The 13100-nt window shown below is 44.1% G+C and overlaps 1 pseudogene; it reads right to left on the minus strand.

Moving 5' to 3' along the window:
• Nucleotides 1–666: 666 nt before the first annotated feature.
• LOC130042696 (RAD52 motif-containing protein 1-like) lies at nucleotides 667–12807 on the minus strand (annotated as a pseudogene).
• Between the last annotated feature and the right edge of the window lie 293 nt (nucleotides 12808–13100).

Consider the following 13100-nt stretch of genomic DNA (forward strand, 5'->3'; position numbering starts at 1 on the left):
AGAACGATCATCTCCGAATGCAACAGCTATGTGTACCTAGGTCGAGAAGTCAACATGACAAATGACCTGGCACCCGAGCTGAGCAGGAGGAAGAGAGCGAGCGGCTTGAATGACTTCAAGAGTGTCAAATAGCTAAGAGGACAAAGAACCTCCACCTCCGGGCATATCTCTTTGATTCCACTGTTCTTCCTGCATTAACATACGCCTCAGAGACACGGGCCCTACGCAAACAGGATGAGAATGCTATTCAGGTCTCCCAAAGAGGAATTGAAAGAGCTATGCTTGGAATATCACGTTTCACTCAAATGAGAGAAAGAATCCGGAGGTCCAACCTCCATCGACGATCAAGAATCAGGGATGCTGTCTCGTTTGCCAACGTGTCAAAAATCAGATGGGCTGGTCACGTAATGAGATTTAAAGACGACCACTGGACTAGAGCTATTTCCGACTGGATTCCACGGGATGTCAAAAGACCACGTGGCCGCCCACCTACCAGATGGTCAGATTTCTTCATCAAGATCATGAACGATGGTTTGAGGCTCTTCATGTTCCTAGAGCGAACAGACGCCACTGGGCTACACTAGCACGCGACAGGCACAAGTGAAGACATTACTGGCGCCCGCTCGAGCAAAATGACAATTAACGGGAATTCAAGTGATCAAGTGAATCCAGCTGTGGCAGTCTTGGTGTTTCCTCCTCACTACTGAAATCCGAGAGACATTCTTCCTCCCCTTGGCCATCCTGCTTCCAAGAAAGGTAGCTGACCTGCAAAAGGAGCATTACTTAGGGTGGATGGGGTTCACAAATGTTGTCATTTCCTTTAAGCTCTTAGTCTCTCTGATTATTTATCACTCTCCTAGACAGGGGATAGCACGGAATCAGGGACCCAAAGTTTTCTGAAGCAGGGCTCTGGGGCCAGAAACAGTTGATCCTGGGAGACCGTTCTTAAACTGAATGAACAGCCATATGCACTCCTTTACACCGGCCTGGGGAAATCCCCCTTTCTTGAATGGAACTCAACATAAATTCTTGGAGAAAAAGGAGCAAGCTCCTTTCTAGAGGGCTGCCCTTCTAGCACTCAGAGGGAACACTTAAGATGTTCATGTCAAAAAGTGACAAGGCTCTCTTGCAATCCTGTAACTAGCACCCATTTTACTTTCTTCACAGTCCTTCTTCTCATCCATATCAGTTCTTATTATCTCACACTTCCAGAATATAAATTCCATGAGAAGGGGCTTCTTCCCGCTCTCTAGTTGAGTAGAGAGCCCCGAATGGAGTTGGTTCCAAGAGTAGCCTCATTTAGGGATAGTTTTCTGAATTCTTTGGCATTAGTACGAAATGTCTTCTCACCTTTCTTAGTAAGGTGGACGTTGTTGTCTCTTTGGGGGCCACACCTGGAGGTGTTTGACGCTGTAGCTGACAGTGCTCAGGAGGCCATGCAGTGGCAGGTATCAAACCCAGGTCTCCCATATCACAGTCCATGCTCCAGCCTGATGAACTATTATGTCTCAGGCTCCTAAGCTGGTCTTTTAAGACCCAATTGTAGGTGTTTGAAGTTTTCTTGGTGGGTCTGATTTAAACTATTAAAAAAATTTCTTTGCAGGACTAGATCAATAGTTCAAAAGATTGAGCACATGCTTTGCACAAGAAAGGTTTGAATTTGATCCCTAACATCACCTGGTCCCTCGAGCACTTCAACAAGTGATTATAACAAAGAGCCAGGCTGGGTAATTCCTGAGCACTACCAAGTGTGAATCCCGCTACCTTACCCACAAATAAAATTTATTTTACAAAGGAAAAAACAGGATTTTCAACAAGAGAAACAGAACCACCGTCTCTCTCACTTTCTTCCCCTAACTCCGTAACTTTGGAAACAAATTTTCTGACTTTGGGCCAAGTTAATTACATATAATCAATAGAAAACAAGTTGTCTACGGTTGCCTTTTTGGCATATATGAGTGTTGGAGTAAAATCCCAAATAATAATGGTAGGTCTGGTGTCAAAATATTGAATGTAATCAAAGTAGAGAGAGAGTAATGTGGAAATCATCTGCCCCACAGGCAGGGGGAGGGTGCGGGATGGGGTATACTGGGGATTTTGGTGGTGGAGAATGGGCACTGATGAAGGTACGGTGTTTCATTGTATGACCGAGACTTAAACCCGAAAGCTTTGTAACTGCTCTCATGGTGATTCAATAAATAAAATTATAAAAAATTTAAAAAAAGTAAGGTGGAGTTCATGCCCAATTCAACCAGTGTAATCAGTGGCTGCTATTTATATAGCAGTACTCCTACATTTAAAAAAAAAAAAGGAATTTCTCTGACAGAACGCAGAGGGCACTTAGAACTCTCCATATTTCAAATAAGGGCCAGGACTTCAGGAAAACTTCAGAAATTCTCTGAACTAAAGTTTTAGAGTTTCACATTTTTCTGGGAATGCTAGAATCGCCTACACATGCTAAACACTTCTAAAATCTGCTCATTATTTTGAATTGCTGCCATCCTGTATATGTCATCCTTGAGTTTTTCTCTTCACGTACTTGAATTAAATCATGTAGTTCTTCGGTTCTGGCATCAGTGAGCTCCTCAAAAGGCCGATATTCCACAGCTACTTTACCACTTTCTGAAATAGAGTTAACAAGGATCAATTCAAACTTATTGGCTAAAATGTTCTTTCTATGAAGGTAGTACACAGTGATAGTGGCTGTGTACTTCCTTTATACATCCAATAATTTTATTTCTAAAGCATAAAATAAGAGCATTTTCCTTGTCAATGCAGACATTAAGTTTGGTTCCTTTTGCTTCTCTGTTTTGAGGCCATTCTCAAAGGTGCTCAGGGATTATACCCTCTTAGTACTTGGAGTCATTCCTGGCAATGCAGTGCTGAGCTGGAACTGAAACCTGCTTCCTGCATGCCAAGAATGGGCTCAGCCTGTTGAGCTATCTCTCCAACCCACTGTTTCTTTCATTTCTTTTTATTTGGAGTTTGCAGATCCTGTCCTCTGGTACTCAGGGACTGTTCCTGGCTCTGTGCTCCCTGATGGTGCTAGAGGGGACCATATGCCATGCCAGGGATATGCAAGGCTCTGGTACCATCTTCTTAACCCCCCATTGGTTCTTAAAAGTTATTAAATTAATAGAAATTTTACCAGATGACCACAGAAGTCACTTTTGCTAGAAGAATTGCCCAGACTGCAAGGCTGAAGTCAACCCAGGAGCTACTCGTGTAATAAATAAGGTCTCTGACAACTGAAAACTCCTGTCTCTAAGACTGCAGGGCTATAAAGCAAGGAAAGCAATTCTGTTTGTGGATTCTCTACGGATTATTCCGTTTCCTTTGGGCACAGCCGGAAATGTCCATAGCACTAGAAAATTCCATAAGAGGAGAACATTTAAAAATCTTAAATAGTATGACCACTATTTGTTTTTGTTGGGGGCCACACCCAGCAGTGTTAAGTCTTCTCCTGAGCGAAGAACTTGGGGGTTGCTCCTGGACGCTCATGTTGTGCCAGGAATCCAACCCTGGTCTTCCACATGCATAGCATGTATACTAGGCCTCTCAGCTTTCTTCCTGGCCCCCGCAGAATCATTGTGAAGGTTCACAACAAATAGTTGGTTGTTACATCGAATCACAAACTCTCAATATGTCAGTGCTGAAAACCAACCACGAACTGATTCCAGTTAAGTTTCCTCTTCAGTAGGAAAACAGTAGCAATAATTAGAATATTTCGTCCTTTACTAAATTCTAGGTAAGTCTTTTTAAACATTTATTTATTTTACTTTTATTATGTAATATTTCTTTTTCTTATTTTTTTGTTTTTGTGGGTCACACTCAACAATGCTCAGGGTTTCCTCCTGGCTCTGCGCTCAGGAACCACTCCTGGTGGTGCTAGGGGACCATATGGGATGCTGGGAATCGAACTCAGGTCAGCTGCATGCAAGGCAAACACCCCACCCACTGTGCTATCGCTCTAGCCCCTTCCTTCCTTCCTTCCTTCCTTCCTTCCTTCCTTCCTTCCTTCCTTCCTTCCTTCCTTCCTCTTTTTAATGAATCACTGTGAGATAGAGTTACAGACTTACAAACGTTCGTGCTTATGTTTCAGTCATACAATGATTGAGTACCCATCCCTCCACCAGTGCCCATTCTCCACCACCATTGTTCCCAGTATCCCTCCCACGACTCCCTCATTCCAGCCCCCCTCCCCCCACGGGCAGGTCTATTCCCTTTCAATCTCTCTCTTCCTTTGGTTGTTGTGGTTTGCAATATAGGCATTAAGTGGCCATCATGTTCGATCTGTAGTCTACCTGCAGCACACATCTCTTATTCCGAATGGGCCCTCCAAGCATCCTTTACTTGGTGGTCCCTTCTCTATCTGAGCTGCCTTTTCCCCCAGTATGTGAGGCCGGCTGCCAAGCCGTGGAGCAATCCTCCTGGTCCCTATCTCTACTATCCTTGGGTGTTAATCCCCCATTCTGTTACTTTATATTCCGCAAATGAGTGCAATTGTAGGTAAGTGTTAAGTATTTACTTTTACAATATAAGGTAAGCTAAATTAAAAGTATATTTTTTCAGAAAATTGCAGCTTAGAGGGGCTGGAGCAATAGCACAGCAGGGAGGGCGTTTGCCTTGCACACAGTTGACCTGGGTTCGATTCCCAGCATCCCATGTGGTCCCCCGAGCTCCGACAAGGATAATTCCTGAGTGCAGAGGCAGGTGTAACCCCTCAGCATCCCTGGGTGTGACCCAAAATGCAAATGAAAAAAAAAAGAAAATTGCGGCTTAGAAATACCTTCACATATCTGTCTAGAGACCTACAGTTGCATTTTCTAAATGAGACAGAGGGCCAGAGTACTATTACAATGGGTCGAACATTTGCTCTGCATGCAGACAACACAGGTTCAGTCCCTGGCACCCCATGTGGTTCCCCAAGTCCTACTAGAAGTGGTTCCTGAGCACATAGCCAGGAGGAAGCCCTAAGCATAAGCAGGTGTGGACCAAAAACCAAGAAAAGAATAAAGAAAAAAATGGAGGACAGAGCTAGTACTTAAACAGAGGAGTCTGAAGTTTACAGCCACTATACTCTTCTGCTTTACTGACGAACAATTGAGAAAGAGGAATTGGATCAAATACTCTCTCTACAGTCTAAACTATTCTACGCTTATACATTGGGGGTAATATTTGCTGTAATTATTTTTCACAGATTCCACAAAGGACAAATTTGAGACTACTCTGTAAAGCATCTAGTAAACAAAAGAATAGGAAGTACTTATATTTCCATTATTTTCAATATAATTGACTTCTCAAAATCAATTTATTTGCTCTTCAAGTAAGAAAGCTGCAGTACTTCAAAGATAACCAACGAAGTCTTACCTAAACCACAATGAGCAGTTTCTGAAATGCATCCGACACGGTCTTTTGAATTGCAAACTTCTGAGTCGTCTTCCTTTTCATAAGGAAAGATAATGGTCCTATATCCAACCAAAACAAATAGATTTACTACGCCAATCTTTCTAATTGATTTTTATGAAGTCTAAAAAGAGAACTGGGCCTGGAGCTCTAGTACTGAGGCTAGGGCGTTTGCCTTATATGTGGCCGACCCGGGTTCGAGCCCCCGCATTTCATATGGTCCTCCCAGCACTGCCAGAAGTAATTTCTGAATGCAGAACCAGGAATAACCCCTGAGCATCGCTAGGTGTAACCCAAAAAATAAAAAAGCTAAAAATAATAAAAACAAAAATAAAAAAACAAAAAGAGCACTACATCACGATCTTAATGAGTAAGGGAAGACACCACACAAGGCTATGTCTTGAAGGCTCTGTGCTAAGTATATTCTGTCAGGGCTATTACCATACATTTTTGCTGTCTGATCAATTCTGGCCATTCGTAAACAGGTAAACATGTAAACTAGAAGGGAGAAATTAGTCAAGATCATTGCATAAATCTCATACTGATTATGTATTTCAAATGGGCAAACCTACAGACTACTCTAGGAACGTGACATACCTCACACCACTAATATTCCAAGAGTAGCAAACCACATTTGATGGGGTTTAAAGTAGAAAGCTACCAATCAAAGAGGGAAATATATTTTTACAGGAGTGTGTATTATACACACCCAAAACACACACACACACACACACACACACACACACACACAGCTCAACCATTAACAACATGTCAATAATCTCTTATTTAAGGGCTTAATGGTTCCTAGGGGAAACAGAACAATCAATGGTCCCTGGAGAAAATAGAACAATCTTCACATACTTTCCTCTAAGGGAACTTTTGTGGAGCATTTTCAGCAGTTGATTCAGAACATACAATACAAAATAAATTGCTTCGGTTCTGCTTGGGGCAGGGGTTCGGGTTCGAGATGGAAACAAAATATGGTGGTATCAAGGTGTAATGGTCGTGGGATTGGCGTTTGAATATTGAATGTAATAAAATATTTTTTATAAAAATAAAAAATACTTTATAATAATCACTGTATCATTGTCATCCTGTTGTTTGTCGATTTCCTCGAGTGGGTGCCAGTAACGTCTCTATTCCTCCCAGTCCTGAGATTTTAGCAGCTTCTTCCAATGATTGGAGCTCTTTTAGGATCAGTGAAATGAGACTTGTTGTCATTACTGTTTTGGGCAGATCGAACACGCCACAGGGAGTTTCCCAGGCTCTGCCCGTGTGGGCGGGATACTCTCAGCAGCTTGCTGGGCTCTCCAAGATGCAAATATTTATATATTTCTCTCTATGATTTGTTGCCTACTGTCTGAACTCCATCAAATATGGTGTGGCAATTATGGAAAATGGGTAGGAAGTGTCTTATAATGTGAAAGTGGCCTGGCCTGAAGAGTGGTGGCAGTTGGGTAGTGGAGATCGGCTGCCGGGCAGGGTCCCTTGGGATGGGAAGGACCCTCACCCGCACCTCTCTGGGGTGCCCCGAGTGAAAACAGTCTGGCATGAAGTCCTTTACTTTGCAAAAATTATACTGTTCAAAGCAGGCCCGAGCCATCTGGATACCGCAGCTTGGAGTAACCGAATTGGATAACTGTGGTAATTCTAGAGGTAATACATGCAGATGGGCGCTGACCCCCTTCCCAGGGGATGCGCACATCTCTCAGATCAGAGCCAATCCGGTCAGCCTCCCCTTGGTTCCAGCTGGCTGCGAGGCAGGTGCAAGGGGCTTTGGTGATGGTGACTAGATAACCTCGGGCAGATGGCACGCCCCCCACCTCCCACAGGGAGTGATAAACCGTTCGAATGTCTGCCCTATCACCTATCAAATTCAGGAGCTTGAGAAAGGTGCAGTAGTGGCAAGGATGAGCTGGTCTCATTAAGATTCACCTACCAGAGTCTGTTCCAGTTCTTTCGCTAACAGCTCTCCCTTTGATTTAATACCCTAAGCCTAAGTACCATAGATTCTGGGGGGGGGGGGAACATTTTTATTAGTGTATTTAATTATCAAAATGAAGATTTTGGTGAGATAATGGACAATTACACAGGATCTATACTTGAAAAATTACTTTGGAACAAAGAAGACTGTTACCCCCAAATAGGAGAAACAGTATTCCCATCTCTATATCTCTAAGGTTCTTGGTAGGAAGACAGCTCTAAAATTGTGAAGTGTCCCCGGGTCCTTCGTCCCCACCAAAAAAAATGATTCTATTAGTACCTAAGATTTTAAGAAGTATTATTAAAAACATCTGCCCAAGGCTTTAGCAGCTTAGCTAGGAGAGGGATTTTTCTGATGTATCTGAAAATATGATGAGAGATAGATAGATAGATAGATAGAGAGGATGAATTCTTACCCACACCCCCATTCCAGTCCCCACAGAGACCTTCCAGTTTATCCAAAGTCTCCTCGGATCTGCCAACTCCAGGGCTCTTGTCAAAGGACGACAATACCACCTCTAAAGCACAGAAGATCTTCACGCTTTGCATCTGAAGTGGTGCCACAATATCTTCATTTTCCCTTTCTTCAAGTTCAGAAAGATCCTGAAGGTGTTAAGATTTTAGATTGAAGATCCTTCTGAACATCTCAATGTAGATTTTAAAATGTTTAATTAGATGCCACTCAATGCCTCTTTCGCAAATGACAGCACCCAAAAGGAGAGAGTGAACAAAGGGAAATGCCCTGCAACAGAGGCAGGGTGGGATGGGGAGGGTGGCAGGGTGGGAGGAATAGGTATTCGATCATTGTATAACTGAAACCCAAGCACAAAAATTTGTAAATCTACAACTGTACCTCATGGTGTTTCACTAAAAAAATCTAAAAAACAAAAACATATTTCTGGAAAAAAAGCTTAATTAGAAATAAAAACGAAACTCCAGCAATCCTTGCCAACCGTTGAAGTAACCTGTGACTTCAACATTAAACAAAACTTCCCATGAACTACACCAGCCATGAACATACAGAGCACACAAGCGTTGTAGAATATGGACACCACCGTCAACTGACTGAGACCTTATTGATTCTGGGGTGTGACCAGTGATCCAACACTTTCACTTAGACGACTCTCATCTATCAGGTCTGTAGGTTCTCTGAGCCGGCTGGGGTAACACCCCACAGAGCTGGGAGTCGTGCAATACTCAGGACAAAACCTAGGGCCTTGAACACGGTGGGCACAAGCTCCGCACTTGAACTCTCTCTCTCTGCTTCCTACCTTGACAATCCTTTTAGACCATCCATTGAAACCAAAATATTAGTTTGCCAGTTCCTGGCATTGGGAGCTGTTTAGGGCAAGTGTACAATGTCGAACTGCTTTATGTCTGCTGAGACGAACCTAAAGACATGAGAGACACTCGAGACTAGGAACAACTTCCCACAGAGATCTAATTCAGCAGACCCAAGGACCCAAGACTTCTCAGTACAAGTTTCATAAAGTGGCTGTGAAGAGCAAATCGAACAAACTTTGCTGGTTGCTGTAGTTTCAGAGCCATGCTCCGCAGTAATCAGTTCCTCCTAGCTCTGTGCTCCGAGATCACTCCAGGTGGTGGTTGGGGGAATCATATGTGCGGCTGGGGATAGAACCAGGTTGGCAGCAAGCAAGGTCAGCCCATTAACTCCTGGCCTGTTTCTTTGGTCCTTAAACACTTTAGGCATTAAGTTCATAGGAAGCACTAAAACTTATGATTCTCAAGCCATGGTACTTTTCTGCATTATTTCCAAAACCTCTGATTAATCTGAGCGTGTCCCTGACTTCTGGTGGTAAGTGAAACTATAAGCCATAAGATCTGCAAGACTGGAGATAAGCAAAAGAAGTAAATTGCTTCAGTGATTCTATCTAGAAGCTCTTGCCTGTAACTATAACCTGAAAGATAGGTAAGATAGACCTGCCACCAAAGCAAGACCTCATCTACAGCACTCCTCTCTCCAAATTATTAGCCTTGCTAGAAGAGACTATAGTTTTGTTTTTTGTTATACCATTTTATGAGTAACGATCACCTGCATTTCACGAGAAGTGGTCTCGTTCCTGACGTTCCATTCACTCTCAATGGGATAAACATCTCCGAATGCAACAGTTATGTGTACCTAGGTCGAGAAGTCAACATGACGAATGACCTGGCACCTGAGTTGCGCAGGAGAAAGAGAGCGGCTTGGAACGCCTTCAAGAACGTTGAAAAAATAGCTAAGAGGACAAAGAACCTCCGGCTCCGGGCACATCTCTTCGATTCCACTGTTCTTCCTGCATTAACATATGCCTCAGAGACCTGGGCCCTACACAAACATGATGAGAATGCTAGTCGAGTCTCCCAGAGAGGAATCGAAAGAGCTATGCTTGAGTATCATGCTTCACAACTGAGAGAAAAGAATCTGAAGTTCCAAACTTCTTCGACGGTCAAGAATCAGGGACACTCTCTCATTTGCCAAGGCATCAAAAATCAGATGTGCTGGACACGTAATGAGATTTGGAGATGACTGCTGGACTAGAGCCATTACCGACTGGATTCCACGGAACATCAAAAGATCACGTGGCCGTCCACTTATGAGATGATCAGACTTCTTTGTCAAGACCCTGAACGATTGATTTGAGGCTCTTCGTGTTCCTAGAATGAGCAGATGCCATTGGGCTACATTAGCACGCGATAGGGATGAATGGAGATGTTACTGGCGCCCACTCAAGCGAATCAATGAATATCGGGATGTCAAGTGACCAAGTGATCAAGATCATCTGCATAAGAGCTTCTTTATAAAATACAAAATACCTGTATTCCTAGTTCACTAAATACATTATTGTGGACTTCTTATATCATTAGTTCTTAAATGACAATTTTAACTTTCAGTCAATATGTACTATATGAACTTATTAATAAAAATTCAAATGCAAGGGTGGAGAGTTAGTCCAATGGGCAAGGCATTTTTGCACTGCATGTGGCCAATCTGGGTATGACCCCCAGTACCCCAAGTGGTGCCACCAAGCCTACCAGGAATGATCCCTGAGTGCAGAGTCAGAAGAAAGCCTTGAGCAATGCAAAACATAAAAGAAAAAGTATTCAAACACAAATAAAAGCAGAGAAATACTGATTATTGATTTGTTTCATGTGCCTATCACTATAACCAGTTTATAAGCACCTTGAGTGCTCAAAGAATCCATATTGTATCCTTTCCTCATTCTCTGAAGCAAGAAAAGTTTGTTACTCACAAAGGCTTGATAGTTTGTTGGTTGAGAGAATAAATCAAGGAATGAGAAAAAAGAGAACAAAATTAGTTTCCCCAACCTAAACTGCCTGAGGAGAGGGAGCAATGAAGACTGATCTTTGAATGCTTACACCACAGACTGGCCTGTACCTGTAGTGACTGCAGCTTTTGTCAACTTAAGAAGCTTCAGAAGGGTTCTGAGACCCTGGAGAGGAGTTACCTTAATTTTGTAACGGTTTTTTTTTTTTTGCTGGTAACAATGAATAAATTCTCTGATGACATGGGTCTTTCCTTCATTTTACATTAAGATCCCCTTTACTGTTCTGTACTTATAGGAGGCCAAAAATAGACAAGAACTATGGGTGTTCTCCAAGGTATAAAAGAACCTCTCATGGAAATGGATAACTTTCAGAGAGAAGGTAGTAATCCCAGCCTGTGCATGAGAAGATCTAACTAGAGTACCACCTTCACAACTACATACTGATTTATAGAATGTTCCCTTTATCACTATACTGGTAATGAATCTCATGCTATAAAAATCTCAACACCATATTTATGAAACTCGCCTTCCTTCCTCCTGGGGTGCCCTCACTCATGCAAGGTCTAGGCTCTGCCACTGAGTCACATCCCTGTTCCTACGAAATGGTCTTAATAGCCAATGAGAGAAAGGGGTGGGGGGAGTACCACTCATTAATTACAATGGATATAGCACTGTAGCACTGTCCTCCTTTGTCCATAGTTTTGCTTGAGTGGGCACCAGTAACGTTTCACAACAAATTGTGAGACTTGTTACTGTTTTTGGCATATCGAATATGTCACGGGTAGTTTGCCAGGCTTTGCAGTGGGGGCGAGATACTTTCGGTAGCTTTCGGTAGCTTGTAAGGCAAATGCTCTACCCGCTGTGCTATTGCTCCAGCCCAAAATGAATATAAGTGTATTTATTTTGGGGTTGGGGCCACACCTGGCAATGCCCAGGCTTCATCCTGGCTCTGCACTCAAGAACCACTCCTGGTGGGTCTTAGGAGACCCTACGGGATGCCAGGGATCCAACCAGTGTTAGCAAGTGCAAGCCAAGAGCCTTCCCCTTCTTTACTATCACTCTGGCCAAAAGCGTTTTCAATTCCAGCTGTAATATGACTGTGAGAGGGCCAGAGTCTAGCTGCAGCTTACTGTCTGCAAAGCAAATAAGGTCCAAGAGACCTTGATCTCACTCCTAGGGGCTGGAGTAGGGGCTGAAGCAGGTGTTGGGTCTCCAGAGGAGCAGAAGAGTCTGTGGTCACACGGAGGGGTGTTCTCATGTCTGATGAAGGCGCAGGCAAGGACAAAAGGACAGGGAGTGAGAATGACCAGCAAGAGAAGCCAGTTCAGGGAGCCAATCAGAGGAGGCTTAGAATTATCAAGTGAAAGGCTTGGAAACAATAATTCTCATTTATATATCCAGAGGTATGGCAGGGGATGGGGGCCTGCACGGGAAAACAGTGGAGCGGGGTCCCCTAGGTTCTACCCCCATCCCCTCCACACCCAACCCTGCTCCACCAAAACTGAACCGAACCACAGAAGAATGGAAATGGGCCAGACAAAAAAATGGGACTAAACTGAGGCCTAAGTGAAATGGAATTCAGGAGCTGGAGACCGTGGAGTCCTGGGAGCACCCAAAGGGAAGAAAGTTTTCAGTGGGAACTGGGAACTCAGGGTGGGCATAGGGAACAGTGGGCGGAAGACAGAGCGATGATGCTGGCCGCGAGTCCCTCCAGGCAGCAGAACTGTCAAGCGCACATTGGACCCCCTCAAAGCCCAGTGGAGGCTGGGAACTGGGCTCTGACCCTTCCAGCTAGTCTCTTACAGCAACCAGCCTCGAAGTTTCTGCAGAAAACAGCCTGTGGGGACGGGCCGTGTGCTGCCTGGATACTCTAGACACTGCAAGGCAGCGGGAAGCTGGTGGCTGGGGGGTGGGTATCTGGCAGTGTAAGGTGCCCAGCCCAGCACTGCTTCCCACGGCCCCGATCCCAGCCAAGCGCCAACCCACCTTCAGCGGAGAGGACTGGAAGAGCGGCTGCAGGTCGCAGGCCCATTGGGCTGAGTGGGCGGCGTGCGAATACAACGTGTCCACGGGCTAGAACCGCGGATGGGGCGGCAGCAGCGTTGGGGAAGACACGCACGGCATTCAGAAGGCGAAGAAGGGAAGGCCGAGGACAGAAAATGTTGCAGGGACGCCGAGGTCACCCACGGCACAGACCTAGAATTTTCTCCATCTAGAATATTTCTCTATACCCTCAAACCCAATACAGTATTGCACACTTCTCTAATATTGCATACTGTTTTTCTTTTATAGTCTAAAAGAAAAGTTTTTATCTATAGAACTGAGGTTGCATGAAGGTTGGTGTGGGGAGGGTGGACAATTGGGAAAGGTCCTTGACATCAGTCAAGGGAATTAGTCTCTGGTGTTACATGTGGTACTGCAAAG

The sequence above is a fragment of the Sorex fumeus genome, unplaced genomic scaffold (genome assembly GCF_029834395.1).
Source record: "Sorex fumeus unplaced genomic scaffold, SorFum_2.1 ptg000108l, whole genome shotgun sequence".
NCBI lineage: Eukaryota > Metazoa > Chordata > Mammalia > Eulipotyphla > Soricidae > Sorex > Sorex fumeus.